The sequence below is a fragment of the Podarcis erhardii genome (assembly GCF_964252035.2).
Source record: "Podarcis erhardii genome assembly, chromosome: 10".
In the NCBI taxonomy this organism is placed as follows: Eukaryota; Metazoa; Chordata; class Lepidosauria; order Squamata; family Lacertidae; genus Podarcis; species Podarcis erhardii.
This window is the reverse complement of record NC_138500.1, coordinates 48862509-48879449: the sequence shown is the minus strand read 5'-3', so window position 1 is coordinate 48879449 and position 16941 is coordinate 48862509. Positions and strand designations below refer to the sequence as shown.

The following is a 16941-nucleotide window of genomic DNA, read 5'->3' as shown; positions in this document are numbered from 1 at the left end:
AAAAGCTGGAAAAGAGCAAAGTAACATTCCGAAAGTCTTAATAAAGTTATTAGGGTCCGTTGTGCTGCATATTATCTAAAGCCAGGAGAACGGCAAAGAGACATGCAGCAGGGTCCATGAATATGTATACCAAACATGACACACATACTAAGTAGAATCACAACAGACCACTTGATTGTATTATTTTGTGTAAATTTTGCCTCTCCCTCCGTTTTTGGTGTTAGGTCATCTGACTGGAAATTCAAGACTCATTAGATTGTAAATTCTCCAAGGCGGGCACTGTGACTTTCATTTGTCTGTGAGACACTTATTTTAATAATACAGTTACAGATAGGTAGCCGTGTTGGTCTGCCATAGTCAAAACAAAACAAATTCCTTCCAGTAGCACCTTAAAGACCAACTAAGTCAGTTCTTGGTATGAGCTTTCGTGTGCATGCACACTTCTTCAGATACCTCAGGCATCTGAAGAAGTGTGCATGCACACGAAAGCTCATACCAAGAACTGACTTAGTTGGTCTTTAAGGTGCTACTGGAAGGAATTTGTTTTGTTTTAATAATACAAACGTCTAAGTAATGCCTGTGAAGTTAACAATGTTTCCCCTGTAAGTTATTTCTCTTTCTGCAACATCTTGCTCCCTAATCCAGTGAATTTGTATAGGCCACTGAGCTCTGATCTGGACCCTGTTTCCCAGACTAAGGTGGGCTTCCTCATTGATTCCAGTGGGTGATGAAGACCCATATGTGCATATTTTTAATGTGAGCAGATCAATGGTTTTGATTGGAAAGCGCATGCCACCTGAGAGCTGCATCCACATCTGGACTGGGATCTGCAGTCCACAATCAATTTGTTTGGAGTTATCCCAGTCATATAAGAATAGTATAACACCAAAGAATGTAGGCTGTGGAATTTGCCTTCAAGTGTATACTAAGACTATGTAAAGTTTGATCATGTACATGTCCTGTGGCAGGGGGTTGCTGCAGAAAATGGCAAACCTTTGTCAAGTTCCCCATTCTTTCTCCTCTAGTTATGGAAATATGTAATACCATCATGATCTGCATTTCTCCATCCTTCCTCCATATCATTGACTTTTGTGGGGAGATGCAAGAAAGCTAATGATGTGGAACTCCTCATGGAGTTCACATTCTTGGCAGTAACCTCACATTCATTGTCACTTTTAGTTTTGCCCTAAGTCTCACCGAAGTTCCCTGGGTGCACATTAATGTGCATCCAAGTGGCAGTTTCCATTAGAGCTGAAATGATGGAATCAGAAGGGTGTCAAAGGGATCAAATAGCATAGGGTTTTGGAGCTAAGATTCTCTTTGGGATTGGCTATCCATTCAACACTTTCTAGATCTTGGCCTAACATTCAGACCAACATTCAGGGGCTCATATTTGATTTCACAGCTAGGAAAAAAAGCCAAGATGAAAAGGGAAAAGAATAGAAGAAATATGAAAGAGAAGGAGATAGAGAGAGAGAGACAGTGCACACTATTGTTACAGTTCAAGTAGAGTTATGTTACGGCTGTGTTTACACTAGCACGCCTATACCCTGATCTATAACTGACCTACACAATTTGCGGTATACCAGTTTGGTGCAGAGTGCATGCACAACCCAACAAAGTGATTGTCACTGCAGGTAGGCGATACTTGGAGCGATTAGCATCTGAAGTGTCAGAAGAGATGTCAACAGTGACTTATCCTGTGTTACATCTCTACAAGCTTATGTTAACCCATAGCAGCACTGGAGAAGAAGCTGTAGATGCAGTTAAAGGGGTAACAAGTAGGAAACCCAACAACAACAACAACAAAATACAGCATGCCATTCCCTTCAGGGGTTGACTAGTACAATGGCAAACAAATATTAGAATGGTTTCTGTGATGCTACAGATAACTGAGAAGTGAACAGCTATGAGCAAAGTTATATAAAAGGTAAAGGGACCCCTGACCATTAGGTCCAGTCATGGCTGACTCTGGGGTTGCGGCACTCATCTCACTTTATTGGCCAAGGGAGCCGGCGTACAGCTTCCGGGTCATCTGGCCAGCATGACTAAGCAGCTTCTGGCGAACCAGAGCAGCGCACGGAAATGCCGTTTACCTTCCTGCCGGAGCGGTACCTATTTATCTACTTGCACTTTGATGTGCTTTCGAACTGCTAGCTTGGCAGGAGCAGGGACCGAGCAACGGGAGCTCACCCCGTTGTGGGGATTCGAACCGCCGACCTTCTGATCGGCAAGTCCTAGGCTCTGTGGTTTAACCCACAGCGCCACCCGCGTCCCCAAAGTTATATAGCTCTTGTTCATTGTCCAATGGCAGGGGAAATGAGGTAGCAAGTTACAACAAAGAGGACAGATGGAAGAGCTTAAAAGAACAACGGAAAGAGAGAGAACAGAGTTATTTAGAATGATAACTTAGGAGGAGTTTAATTAGAGAAGCAGCAAGAACAAGCACTTTTAACACAAGTATAGGATGTTGCAATGCAGTTTCCTCACACCACAATGTCAAGCTGTGACCTGACAATAACCCAGAGGAGTGTGGAAGGAACTTTGGCAGTGGCTGCCTGTGTCCTTGTGAGTGCCTGTGTCCTCCTGCTTGAAGGAGAGAGGCAGAGTGTCTGGCTGACGGGAATGTCTAGGGTGAAGGGTCAGATAATAGCAGACTGCGCAAATCATGAGGAAGGGTGCATGCCGTGATAGGGGAGGCGGAGAAAATGTTTTCACCAGACACCTTGTTCAGTACAGCTGATATTTTAATGCTAGCTTGGCAGAGAAGTCAGCAATGAGCACAGAACTGACCAGATCCAAGAAAACAAGGTCCGGTGTGTTTGTTCATAATAAACACAATTGCTTGGGACTAGACTGTCATGTTGGAGAATCTCCATCCACCCCTGAACCTGGCTTTTACCTGATTGCTTAAGGAAGAATGATGATCAAAATATTATTTATATTACAAATATTATAATAAAAGTAGTGTGGAAGAACACTAAGTTCCATTTGAAACTATGTTTGTTTGTTTTTTTTTAAAAAGAGAGAAATGGACAATGTTTAAAAGATACCCAAAGGGTGCAATTCTAACCCACCTTACCTGGAAGCGAGCCCCATTGAATTCCATATGACTTACTTCTGAGTAGAGATGGGAAACCCAAGTGCCTATAAGTATATGGTATGATAGCAGATCACTAAAGAACAAGTTCCATCCCCCTTGTCTTCTACCCCCACCCTTTTTATTGCTCTTCACATGATTGACTTAACCTCAATATAGTTCAAACCTTTAGTAGTTTGGAATGAAATTATTTGTTCTGGATTTGGTGGTATGGGAGGGAGCTTTATGTTGTAAGTATGAAATAAACAATAAAAGTTTATTTTATTTTTTCAAGAACAGCAGCTAGAACCTTAGAGCAAATATTTGCAAAGAGGGAGTTTACCAGAGTCAGGTCTCAAATACAGCCAATGCAATCATGCAAATAAATCTACAGTTTACTAGTGCACCAAAACTTTTTCAAAAAGCAGTTATTACTGAAATAAAAGCCTGTTGCGCATGCATACTTGTCTTATAACCCAATCTATATATATTTAGTCACTGAGTTAAATGGCGCTTACTCCCAGGTAATAGGATTGCCTCCTTAATCCTCTGTGGTGCAACAATAGTCTAATCAAAAGAAACTAACTCCCTTCCAGTTTACAAAATCTTTCCTTCCTGTTCACCGGGAATCAAGTTTTTCTTACCATAGGCAGGCATAGGCAAACTCAGCACTCCAGATGTTTTGGGACTACAACTCCCATCATCCCTGACCACTGGTTCTGTTAGCTAGGTATGATGGGACTTGTAGTCCCAAAACATCTGGAGGGCCGAGTTTGTTATGCCTGCCATAGGAGATGTGGCAAATGCCATGTAGGGTAACTTGAGTGTTTTGTTTCAAAAGGATTTAGACTAAGCCTTAGGTTTACCTGATGCTGCCATGTTTGGCAGTGGAACGGACCCTGCAGGTCCAAAGAAGCGTCTTCCGCCAACTGTGACTAGTGGCCACAGGAGGCATTTCATTTTCACCAGGGTACACGCCTGCATATTAGAATGCAGTCCTTTTAACTACCTAGTAGACTGCCCCCATGATGGCAAAGGCACAGCCACATCTCTCTCTGCAGGAATATCTAAAACTTCAGAAGGCTGTAGACCAGTGCTGGAGCAACACTCCTCGTTTCCTTCTGAGTCTAGCACCCAGCTCAATCCTGACTCTTGTTCTACAGAGAGCTCTCCATGGTCCTGACCCCTAGCTGCCTGACCTCTGCCATGCCATACTATGTACCTGATCACCCTTATATCTTCCGGCCAATTTTCTCAATTTGAGAAGATGTATTATGCATGTTGTTTGTTAATTGTTCAAATGAAGTGCATTCACTGTTGCGTTGTCATCTGCTCCTGACAACCACCAAAAACAATCGGAGGAAGTTGACCACTTGCCTATACCGGGATCTATTTCTACAGTAGCAAAACATGTCCAGTGGAAATGTAACAAGCTTCTCTTGGCTCAGTTAACAAGCAAGTAGAGTTTCCAAGTGTGTGAAGTCTTTGTTTTCCCCCAAGTCTTGAATAACAGCCAGTTGAATACTAAGGCAAAACGCCTACCCTTAGCATGTAGGCATTGTCCAAAGGAAATAGAAAGTCACCTTCACCACTTGAATTAAGATTCAGTTGCTGTCCTGTGCATACATACATGTATCTGTTGATTTCCATGTTTTTCTTTGATTTCCATAAGGCTTACAGTGCAATCTTAAGCATGTTCTTTTTCCTTTCAGAAGTAAACATGAATCCCACTGAATTTTAAGGATTTTACTCTCAGGTAGGCATGCATAGAAGTGTAGCCTTACACTCAGTTAAGTAGTATAGGGTTGCAGCCTTAGAGTTCAGTTGTAACACACAGAGTTAAGCACTGTTACAATGGCTCTTATCTCTAAGTCAGTGTATATACTGTCTCAACTTTAACCACCTAGAACTAAGATTCCCATTATCTTGCGAACTGGGGCTGATGGAAGTTGGAGTCCAACAACATCTGAAGGGCCTATCCCTGACCTTGTCTATAAATCCCTGACCTATAGAATATTGTCACTAAGCAGTTATCCACACCTAGCACCAAAAACTCAGGTGAGCTGAAGGAAGTTCTTCTTCTCAGTGTCACATGACAGAGGAAAACAATGCAGGTTAACACCACAAATTTCCTAGTGATATTATCAAGCCCTTGGAAACTTCCAGGACTTCTGTTTTGATTTAAGATTATTCTGGACTTCCAAGAAATCAGGACAACCTGTAAAAATATTGCAGAGCCAATCTAAGGATGTCTGATATACAGTACCTTGCTCATTTACATAACTCCCTGCTAGACCCTAATATTATTCCACCCTTTGCTTAACACAGCAGTGATGGGAGTACTGGAGGGGGGAATTTCCTTTTCCTTCCCTCTCTGTTACTCCGTTGTGCTTGATAACAGCTTTGGGGAGTAGGGAACAGTGACGAGAGATGTGTCTGGGGATATTGAAAACATGAGTCAGGGTAGAATTTTGGAGCTTGTGAAGTGCAAGTTTGGAAGTGGACTTTTGACAAGACACAATATTTATTTCCCAGCTTGGCTTAGGAAAACTTCACTGGCATCTCTGCTTCGCTTACATGTGGCATCCTTCATTAGAATAATGGAAGGTAGGATTGAGCTTGTTCCTTGCTAAGTGACTAGACAGAATACTGCCTGAACGTACTGCTTGGTATTTTTGGATCTACATGGGCAACAGTTGACTTTTTAAAAAGGCTGGGAGTCCTGACCAAATAGTCCACATGCTTACTAAATGGCATACACAGAATTTGGGCAAACCCCAAATTGGTTGTATGGCAAGTCCATTGATCCGAATGCATCGTAAATGCATTTAGAAGACTGGGTTGTCCATGGATAACCAGCACGGGTGACTCAAACAAGTATACCTCAAACAAGTGGGAAAACACACCGTTTTGTGAGTCATGGTGTCTTTAATTGCATATTATGCAAGATAGATTACATACTCAGCTTTAAATTGAGAAACGACAAGAATTAACATTTTATTGCATCAGATAAAATATTGCATTCAATTAAGAACCTGAGAAGAGCCTGCTGGGTCATGCTAATGGCTCACCTAGTGCAGCATCCTGTTGTCACAGTAGCCAACCAGATGCCCGTGGGAAACACAAGCAGTACCTGATCACAGAGGTGCAGTACTTTCTCTGTTTGTGAAGCCCGGCAACTGGTTTTCAGAAGCATTTGCTGCCTCTGTCCACTAAGGCAGAGCATAGCCATAATGGCTAGTCATCATTGATCACCTATCAGTGAATTTGGCTAAGTCTCTTTAAAAGCTATCCAAGTTAGTGGCCATTGCTACCTCCTGCAGGAGCCAAGTTCCATCGTTTATTTATATTCTATAGATTAAGCCAGGCTTCCTCAACCTCAGTCCTCCAGATGTTTTTGGCCCATGATCCCTAGCTAGCAGGACCAGTGGTCAGGGATGATGGGAACTGTACTCTTAAAACATCTGGAGGGTTGAGGTTGAGGAAGCCTGGATGCAGCAATGGAGATACTATTATTCACAATGCGATCCTAAACATTATATAAACAAGCCCCGTTTTGTTCCATGGGACTTACTCCCATGTGTATAGGATTGCAGTTGTACAGTGCAATCCTATATATGTTCACTCTGAATTAAGTCCAAAAGGCTTGCTCCCAGTCAAGCAATGTGCTTGATGCATCTTTCCATCTCTTCTGTTTCTCTGCGAAAGTTACTAAGATGAATGGCTTGCAGAGCAAAACAAAAGCTTGCCTGCTGGTTCTTCTCTCTCCTTCCAGAAGCATCAAATGCCATTCCCATTTAAGCATTGCATTTGGTCCAAACGATCCCACATCATCCCCCTTCGAACTTGGCAGGGGATGATTTACATGAGCAGCATGTACGTAACATCTGGTTGGGAAGGGTAGCTGAATAACTTTGTGCAGTAGAGGCATGAAATGAAAATGGCAAGCTAGTGTACATAATTTGGGGCTCAAGGGCCCATTTTTTCCCTGAGCAAATCTGGCTAGGCAGATCTGACAAAAAAATAGTGCCAGCTTGAGACATGTTAATGTGGGCAAATATAATCAGCTCCCAATTTTAAGTTAGACTAATTCAAACAATGGGCAGATGCTGTTGGAAGACAGCAGAGTCATTTCCCATTTAATCAAACTATAGACTTGAACAGTACTTTACTAGCAATGACAGCGTTGCCCAGTGGTACACCTAAGCTTTAAAGGCAATTCAGGAGCTTCACTTATGGCACAGGCAGAAGATGCCAGGAGGTAAGAGAGGCACACTACTGAGCCATCTCAGCTTTCAAAAAGTAATTCTGAAAGGCCTCTCTTGTAGAGCGAGGAGAGCAGCTAACTCTTCACAGTGAAATAAACTTCACGTATGAAAGATTAGGCTTAAAAATAAGAGCAAACAATCTCAGAAGGATATCTTAGTATGCCATCAAGGGAAGGCAGCTGTGTTCCATTTTTAGGATATCAAGTTAACAAACGTTATGCTTTCAACAGTAGTAAAATAATAATGCAGAAAGCACTATTTCCTTCCTCTGGATCCAGCATCTTACAATACACATGGCTTTCTCCATCCAGGCAGGTTGTCATTTATCTTCTGATGTCTTCCTTTCCATAGCATAGATTCATTCATAGGTATAGTCAGCACTATGTGCTGATTCACACAGCCACCTGCTGTTGAGTCTCTTTTAAATTATGGGAATAGGGATTCACCTGTTCCCACAATACATAGTAAGGCAGCATTGGGAACACCTGGCCTAGGGGCCTCATAAGGTCAGCTAGGCCTCCCAATTTGGCCTTTGATGTCATGCTTCTGTACCAGGCTGAGGGGAAGCAACTTTTTCCTGTCTCTAAACTTTCTTCCCAAACCTCTTATGAGGGTTGTTGGCAGGCTGCCTGCATCGTACCTGACAGGGGTTTTGAACAAAGGATATCAAAAGTAAAGCCTTTCCCCTGCTCATTCTGGTCAGCCATTCCCTCCCTTCCCCCCTCCTCCCTTACTAGGCAGTGTCAGTCCTCACCACAATATCTTTTTATATAACTTTTTTACAATGGGTGTACTTTGGTCAGACAGAGCAAAGCTCCAAATGTTTCATCTAGCCCTCTTCAGTTTTCAGAGTGCCTCTGGTCTCACAGAGCGCTCAGAGACACTTGAGGGAGACCCATGCCCACTCTTTAAAATGCTTTCCTTTTTTGTCTCCCCCACCCACAAGCACTGTTGTCCATTGTGGTACCATCTTTTTTGGGGGGAAGGAAGGGACTGCGGGGTCTTAAGTCTGTGCCCAGTGGTCCAGACTTACCACCGTGACCTCCAGGCAAAGAGAATCAATGTCTGGTTGCATGTGTAAATTGTGGCCCGGTGCCATTGCTCAGACTTTGTTCTGCCCAAACAGCTGCTTTGTAAGAGAGGCAGTTTGGGATACTGGTTAGAGCAGGAGCAGAGAAGGTATTCCAGATATTGTTGAACTCCAGCTCTGATTGTCTTCAGCCGTGAGATAGTCAGTGTCTGCCCTATCCTCTATCACAGGATTGCTATGAAGAAAGGAAGAAGCTTTCCCTGCACTCCCAGGAGGAATAGGGCCACTGCAAAAAGAGAAAAATAAATATAAATTTAACACACATGGACCTCCTTACAAATCAACAAAATAAAACCAGACAGACTTCCTGTGGTGTTTCCTCCCCAGAAGTTAATACCGTCACTCAAGTGCATTTTAGAATCTCTTGAGTTGCTTCCTCTGTTATTTTGAAAAGCTGCAGCCTTGTACTGTAAGTCGCTGCTGTGACTGAAGAAGAATGATACAATAAAACAAGGACTGCATTTGTTCTGCAGAGGTGGGGTGAGGAAATGTGCAAGGCAAAAAAACCCCACGACAACACCACCTTTGGGGTAGCTGGAACACGTAAGTTTGTGCTGAGGTGGGTGCATGTATTAGAATGGAAGCATTATGTGTTTGCATATCTTTGGAGAATGGAGTGAGCTTTGTGTTTTTAGCTACATTGGTGCCTCTGAAAGAGTAACAGCAGAACATGGAATGCAACACAGAACTCCTGGTGCCAGTGTAAAGTGGCACCTCACCAGAGGGCAGCCTGTAGCTTAGTGGCAAAGCATCTACTTTTAATGCAAAAGGTTAATTTTCCCCCAAACTCCAGGTAGGATGCTTGAAACCCTGAAGAAGAGCTGCTAGTCAGTGTCCAAAGGGGTGGGCAGCTTGTGGCCTTCCAGTTGTTGGATGGACTACAACTTCCATCCAAGCGACTTTTCTCCGTAAGATCCTTGGTGCCCCTAAATGCATAAATTATTTAATCTTATGTGTTGAAACTTGCCCACATCTGATGGAAACCAAAGCATGGCTCTCTACAGTCAAGGCCTGGCTGAAAGTCCACTTTAGAACAACATCTAACTCCTTCTTAACCTCTATGCTTGAAGAGCACATCTCATCCAGATGGTATAGACAAAATCCATAGTTTGGGCATTGCTCTCGAGAGCCCTGAAGCATGTGACAAAAATCACATATTCCAATTAATCAGGTGACCACAAAAGACAGCGCTTGTTACTTCATACTCCGAGATCTTGTTGTCCTTAGGTATTACAACACCCTGTGGAACCTGTGTCAAATACCTAAAGGATTTACTACTCCCTTCCCATCGAAGAGCCTTTATGCTCGCAAGATTAAATGCTTTCCCTTCTGCAGTGACTAAAGGCAGATTCTCACAAACTCCATATCAAGCCCGTTTGTGTGCCTGCAACCAAGACGTACCAGATTCAATGGGCCACTTTCTCTTAGATTGCCCTTTATATAGCAAACCTTGCCAACTGATGCTGAGTAAAATGTTGGATCTCCGGCCCACAACTCTGAGGAGAAATCAAATGAGGTTTCTCCTGGCAGATCGGGACAAAGATACCACTGCTCTAGTAGCTTCCTTTTTAGCCACAATTTTACCTGAAAGGATTCCCAATAAACCATCCCTTCGGGAAATAGACTGGGCATAGCAGAATATCTAAGTGCACACGACCACAGTGTGACCCTATAACCGTTGACAGCTTCACCCTTGTCCTTTTAATCATCCTAGTGATTTGAAGCATTTTATATTGCAATGCCAATAAAGGTATTTGATTTGATTTGACTCCAACTTCCATCAGCCCCGCCTATCTTGGCCCAGTGAGCAGGGTTGCTGGAAGTTATAATTCAACAACATCTGGAGGTTCATAGGTTCCCCCACTCCTGGTGCAGATGATACTGGTTGACATGGGTCTGACTCTGTATAAGGTAGATTCCTGTGCTCCATGGAAGTATCCTTCACTGGGTCCGCTGAGCCCAGACTAGTGAAAAGAGACTCTGGATGTGTGGAGAGCAGCCTCGTTTACAGCACAGGTGCACATTTACACTGGACTGTTACATTCGAAGGATTTGAGAGGCGGGTGAATTTTGTCCCATATCACATGCCTCTGCTTGTCTGACGCATTTTCTGAATCATGTGACCTCCCTCACCCAAAAAAGAGAAGGGCAAGCCAAGCCCTTAAATGTATGCACCTTTTGTCATCTGTGACTTTCACAGGGAATCTTTCAGTGTCCTTTACAGTTGCTATAAAAACGTGTGTGTGTGCTGGAAACCCGAAGCTGTGTTTGTCACATGCTTTCAAGTAGGAAAGAAAATGTTCCTCTGCTTTCGCATAGTATCACATGACACCCATCCTTTATCTGGATGTAACTGGCTGAGAGTGGTTCAGCCAGGTATTCAACTAACATACGTTTCTTCCTTGTTTTGTTTTTTTAATTATTATTTAAATGGGGCCATTAGCTTACTTATTACAAGCAGTTACCCAAGTGTTTTGGATTTGATAACAGGAACTAACAGAGAGGCATGTGGTAGTTTCCAAGGAAGAAAAAAAGAAAGAAAGAAAAAAGAATCCAACTATACTGCAGGAATCTTGCAATAATAAGTTTGAGCTGCTCCTGCAGTTTTGCCATTCAAATCCAATTGTGCCTTGGCCTTGGGGGCATTTTTCCTCTTAATATTGCCCTATGACATTAATTTCAAAGTGAAATGCCATTCCCACGTCATACTTGGTAGAATTCCCTCCCGTAAGTTGTTTCGGTTTGTTAACGCAGAATTTTGGTGGTCCTGGTTCTTTTTACTGAGTTGCATCAAATATATGTGCCGAGGCACAAGAGAAACTGTACTTTCTCAAGTTTTGAATCTTTTCTCTCTTGCCTTCTTGGTCTCATTCCCATGTGTCTAGTGTGTGTTGGTGAGCTTTTGAATCAAAAACAACCCCTTTGTAATTTCCCCATGCAAAAGTGAATTTTCCACCTTTTTTTTTTTAAAAAAAGGCACACAACATTAATAATGTTTCAAAAGCTATACTTCTGCTTTCTGCTCAATTTCACAGATCATCTAGTTTCAATACAAAACTAAATTTTACAATTAGGATGCTTTTTAAAAAGTATACTGAAACTAGCCACTTTTATTCTAAATGGGGTGGGGGGGCACTTGTGGGGCCCTGATCTGGAATGTGCTCTCTCTGATCCAGATCAGGGGCCTATGCCAGTTTCCTGACCAAGTAGGAGAAGGGTGAAATTTTGAGTAGGAAACAAGGGCTGGGTCCCAATCTAGATCAGAGCTGTGTGACTTCTTTTCCCCCCACATAAAAAGCATGCCTAAATAGTCTATTTTAAATAAACAATTCTGTTTCTCATAGGGTAGTTTGGTCCTCATGCCAGCAGTTCTAGGGCACAGATTTCCTGGCAATCACCTTCTCTTTCTCTTACATTGTTAATTATTATTATTATTATTATTATTATTATTATTATTATTATTATTATTTATACCCCGCCCATCTGGCTGAGTTTCCCCAGCCACTCTGGGCAGCTTCCAATCAAGTGTTAATAACACTTCCCTAAACAGGGCTGCCTTCAGATGGTCTTTTAAAGATAAAGATAGGATAGCTGCTTATTTCCTTCACATCTGAAGGGAGGTGTTCCACAGGGTGGGCACCACTACCGAGAAGGCCCTCTGTTTGGTTCCCTATAACCTCACCTCTTGCAATGAGGGAACCACCAGAAGGCCCTCGGCGCTGGATCTCAGTGTCCGGGCTGAACGATGGGGGTGGAGATGCTCCTTCAGGTATACAGGACCGGGGGTGTTTAGGGGTTTAAAGGTCAGCACCAACACTTTGAATTGTGCTCAGAAACGTACTGGGAGCCAATGCTGATCTCTCAGAACTGGTGTTATGTGGTCCTGGCGGCCACTCCCAGTCACCAGTCTAGCTGCCTCATTCTGGATTAATTACAGTTTTCTGGGTCACCTTCAAAGGTAGCCCCTGTGATGACACATATAGAAGGATACTTGACCCCAAGCACACCGTCTTGCCCCAGTGATTGAGGGGGTCTGGGCCACACAATGTGTGGACACCATGTGTGCAGGCCACGGGGCATGCTGACATCATGTGCACACGCCGTGCAATGTGCTGACATGTCATGACAAGTTTGGGAGACATCTTGCAACCTTCTGAGAAGCAGTTTTGTGCTATTTGCCCTTTATGGCATTCCCTCCAAGTAGATAAATTGAACCTATCTCTATTGCTGTTGCTTCTTTCTCTTCTTCTTCGGTACTGATAAGAGTGTTGAAGGCACACATTTTCTTTAAAGGAGGAAGGAATAAACTAACAAGAAAACATCTTTTTTATGGAAAAGCCTGTGAAATTTCATCTCATGCATGAAAGAAACAGTGAGGTTTAAAACAGTACAGTCCCTTAAGAACTGGGAAGAATAACAGCCCATCTAGAACACACATGTTGTTGCTGTTTATAATTTTTTGTTGGAATTTCTGTGAAATAAAGGGCATCTGTTTGGCATAGATTCAGCCCCAGCCCTTTGCAAAATCAGCTGAAGTTATCTGTTCCACTTTCACACTGATTAGTAGAGGAAAGGGATAGATGGAATGCAGGGAAATGAGTGTAATGCAGTCCTCATGTAATTTGAATTGTGTATGTGTGAGTGAGTGTGTGTGTGTGTGTGTGTACACACATTGTAGACCGTTTTCTTATGATTAATTTTTATCTAGTAGCTGCTTATCAGCTTCAGGTTTAAATATGAAAGAAGCTAACATGCTGCTGCAATTCCATCACAGCCCGGTGCCTGATGGAGCAACACACTGTTGTTTATTTTTTGACAGAATTATAGAAGCATAGAATTGTAGAGTTGGAAGGGACCATGAGGACCATCTAGTCCAACCCCCTGCAATGCAGGAATATTTCACCCAATGTGGTGGCCGTGACCTTATGATTAAGAGTTTCATACTCTGCCTACTGAATTTATTTTGTTTATATTTTGGGATATGTCAGGTCTGCCTCTAGATCCCAGCTCACAGAGGACCAACGCCCGGTGGATATAATATACAAAAGTCTTTATTGAAGTTTAGTTTCCATTTCAAAGCTCTGGGCACGCAGACCCACGTCTCGACGCTAGACCGGCTAAGTCCCCTCTGACTCACTGCTCCTCCCACACCAGTTTAAGATCCTAGCCCGGCTCCACCTCCTACGCTGTTCTTTCCTTCGCTGGGTCCTTCTGCCCTCTGGGGTTTCCTCCTTCCTGGACTCCTCTGACGCTGACCCCCCTTGGTCTTCCCCTTCCTTCCGGCGGGCTTTAGGACCTGGCTCCCTACCCGGGCTCCCTGCTGTGCCGCTCGCCTGTACATTTGAACTTGGCGCGCGCGCCCAGCCGGTAACCTTCCTCCTGACCGTTTCCCCGCTTCCTGATGTGGGCGTGACCAAACCTGACTCCTCTCCTCCCGCTGGTGGTGAGAGCACTGGTCCCGATTCCTGGGACTCCCCCTCCCCACTGCGCTCTGGTGGGGAAGCTGGTCCTGATTTCCAACTGCTGCTCAGGGACTCCCCGCTGGCCCCTTCCTCCTGGGGCTTCCCCCCTGGAACCCCCCTTGCTCTGGCCATCGGCGCTCCCTTCTGTGAGTCCTCCGATTCGCTGGAGAGGCTTGTGGAATAACTCTTTCCACTGTCACTGCCTGCGCCCCCCTCGGACTCCTCCTCCTCACTCTCCATTTGCTCCCCCTCCTGTGTCTCTCCTTCTGAACCCCTGACAGGATACTTAAGAAGTCTGTCATCAGGCATGCAGACATAGCAGTGAAACAGATAATATTCTAGATTATACACACAAACAATTAAAACAACTTCTTGTGTGCAACAGGCTCTTGTGCATTTAATTTTGCCAGGAAAGGGAAGCATCATGCATGGTGGTGGGACCAGAGTTGTGCCGTAACACTTGCACAAAGGGGCGGGTTCTTTGTTTGGGCAGGTAGTGGGACTCTGGTGCTAGTCATTAGCCGCCTTGGATACTGGTTTATGATATCAGGCCTTAAGCTCATTTTTTTAAAATGCTGTCAGCTTTAACAACAGCATCAAGTTTAACAAGCCTTCACAGACCGAGATTATTGATGGATGTTCAAGGTTTTAGAGTTTCAGTAAACAATGAAATGGTTTGAAGCCAAAAGATTTTGAAAAGCACCTGGAAAGTAACAAGTAGTGATGAGCTTTTGAGCCTTTTGGGGATTGAGGGCCAGTTCTGCTTCACAGCTGACTACGTGAGAGGGTCAGAATAGTAGACTGCAACAGAACAGAGCAATAGCATCAGATCCATCAATTGCAGATGTAATGTTCCTTCTTGTCTTATAACCTCCAACACTCTGTCCCATCTCCATGCTTTGTTGGCAACTGCAGCTTCAGGACTAGGGGATTACATTTTGACATCATGCCCACTCTAGTGGAAGTATTATTTGTTATTCTTTATTCAGCTTATACACCACCCTGTACCCGGAGGTCTCAGGGCGGTTCACAACAAGACCACAACATATAAAATCAAACCAAAAACGGTAACCCAATAACCCCCCCCCCAAAAAAAGCCACATTCTAAAAGGGTACTGGATGTCAATAAGGTCAACCAAAGGCCTGGTTAAAAAGGAATGTTTTTACCTGGTGCCTAAAGGTGTATAATGACGGCACCAGACGGACTTCCCTAGGGAGAGCATTCCACAGACGGGGAGCCACTGCAGAGAAGTCCAGGTTCCTCCACATGAAGGAGGGCCTCAGAAGATGATCTTAGGGACCGGGTAGGTTCATATAGGAAGATGGGGTGTGACGGGAGAACTCTATATACACAAATACTGCATACACAACATGTGCAACACAGGCTGTTGTAAAGCCCTTCCACCATGACATGGCTCTAGGCATGTTAGCTCTGAAGCAGGAGCAAAATCTTTCACCAGAGTTCTGAAGTTGAGGCAATTGTATGATTTCTGTAGGCCCTTGTAGACTGCTATCCAATTCCAGCATTTCAAACAGCTTGAATCAGACAGAATTAATGTCATCTAAATGCATCATCTGATAATCTTAAATAGAATATTTCCCTATGACAGATTCAAATGTGACATCCATGTATTATATCACATTGTATCCTTGTGAATCTGGTTCATCATATATATTAAATATTACAGTTGGTTACTATGCAATAAGGATGGATTTGATTTTAATAATTCCATGGATTTAAAAGAACTGGACGTGTTCGACTCAGGACTTGCTATTCTTTGACACAAACACAAAATCTTCTCTCTCTTAACTCTTCTATTTGATGTTTATTTGATGTTTTCATTCTCCTTCTTTATAAATGGAAAACCCTATTATTCCTTGAGCATCCTTTTCAACACTGAGACTTGAGGACTGCCTGCCATAAAGATTGCTCATTTCCTTAAAAGTTCAACTAAATCACATAGCTTCTTTTGTTAATGTACAGTATATAGTTTTGCAGCAGAGGTTTTGAAACGCTCATGCATCTTCTTGGTTACATTAAAAAAGCAATCTTTCTGTGAGTTAAAACAGAGCAGAGCACAACAACATATCCAGACCACAGATTTTTTGGTTAAAGTATTATTCCCCCCTCGCCCCCTGGTAAGCAACAATTACTGTTTCTTATCATAGCATAGCTTAGCCAATCTTGTTTAAATACAACCCTGAACCTTGCCTGACTTAACACACTGAACTCAAGTGGCTGCAGGGTCGATGAGGCCGAGCGACGCTTAGTCACAAGGATATGAAGGTGACCTTGCTCAGCTGTGGCGTCAGATATTTTATCTGTATCTTCCAATGAGTTCTCTAACTGTATCCCTGAGTTGGTAGCACAGATATTAAATATAAAGAACCTCTTATAAATAAGGAAAGCATGTTGAGAACACTGGATTCTGTGGATGGGAGATGCAATTAAAGGCCCTGAGAAATATTTATGCAGGTAGCATTCTGATATGTCACTTTTGCCAGTATAGGTGATGCCTTTTTTCCCTTCTTAAAAAATAGCGACAATTAATTCTGTCATTCAAAACAGACTCTATTCTCATTTCCTTCCCTACATTTAATACAGATGCATCTTTCCATTACATGAAGTACTTAAAAAAAAAAAAATGCTTCAATTAGCAGGCTAAAACTTCAGGCCTTTAGGAAATAACAAGTCCAGAGTGTTCCAACCTTTCCATGTCAGTGACACACTTTTAGACATGCATCATAATTCAGTTTTACTAGCAAACTGGAGGTTAAACTAACCCCTTTCCATCTTTGGTAGGAGTGCGGGGAATGTTCACGCAACATGCCTACACACTGCAGCCGACTCACTAATGTGTTGCGACACACAGTTTGGAAATTTCTGCCTTACACCATCCTCTTCTGGGCTCCATGTAACTCCACAACAGCCTAGGGGTGCTATTGATGTCCCAAATTAAGCTCAGTTTCCCTGGTAAAAGGTCTGGCTCAAGGATAGCCACTAGGAGAAGCTTTAGTAAATCAGAAGACTGGGCATTCACT

At 43.2% G+C, this 16941-nt stretch overlaps 1 protein-coding gene across 6 annotated transcripts in view; it reads left to right on the top strand.

Moving 5' to 3' along the window:
• SLC16A7 (solute carrier family 16 member 7) overlaps window positions 1-16941 on the top strand; it is a 104174-nt gene that overhangs the window by 34576 nt on the left and 52657 nt on the right. Inside the window, exons 1-2 of one of the 6 annotated variants that reach the window (XM_081878030.1) lie at window positions 4774-4835; window positions 5615-5686. The exons of the other annotated variants lie outside the window; for them this stretch is intronic. The gene's annotated coding sequence lies outside the window, so the exon portion shown is untranslated. Of the gene's footprint in view, window positions 1-4773; window positions 4836-5614; window positions 5687-16941 lie in introns of those variants that run through there. 6 annotated transcript variants of the gene reach the window in all.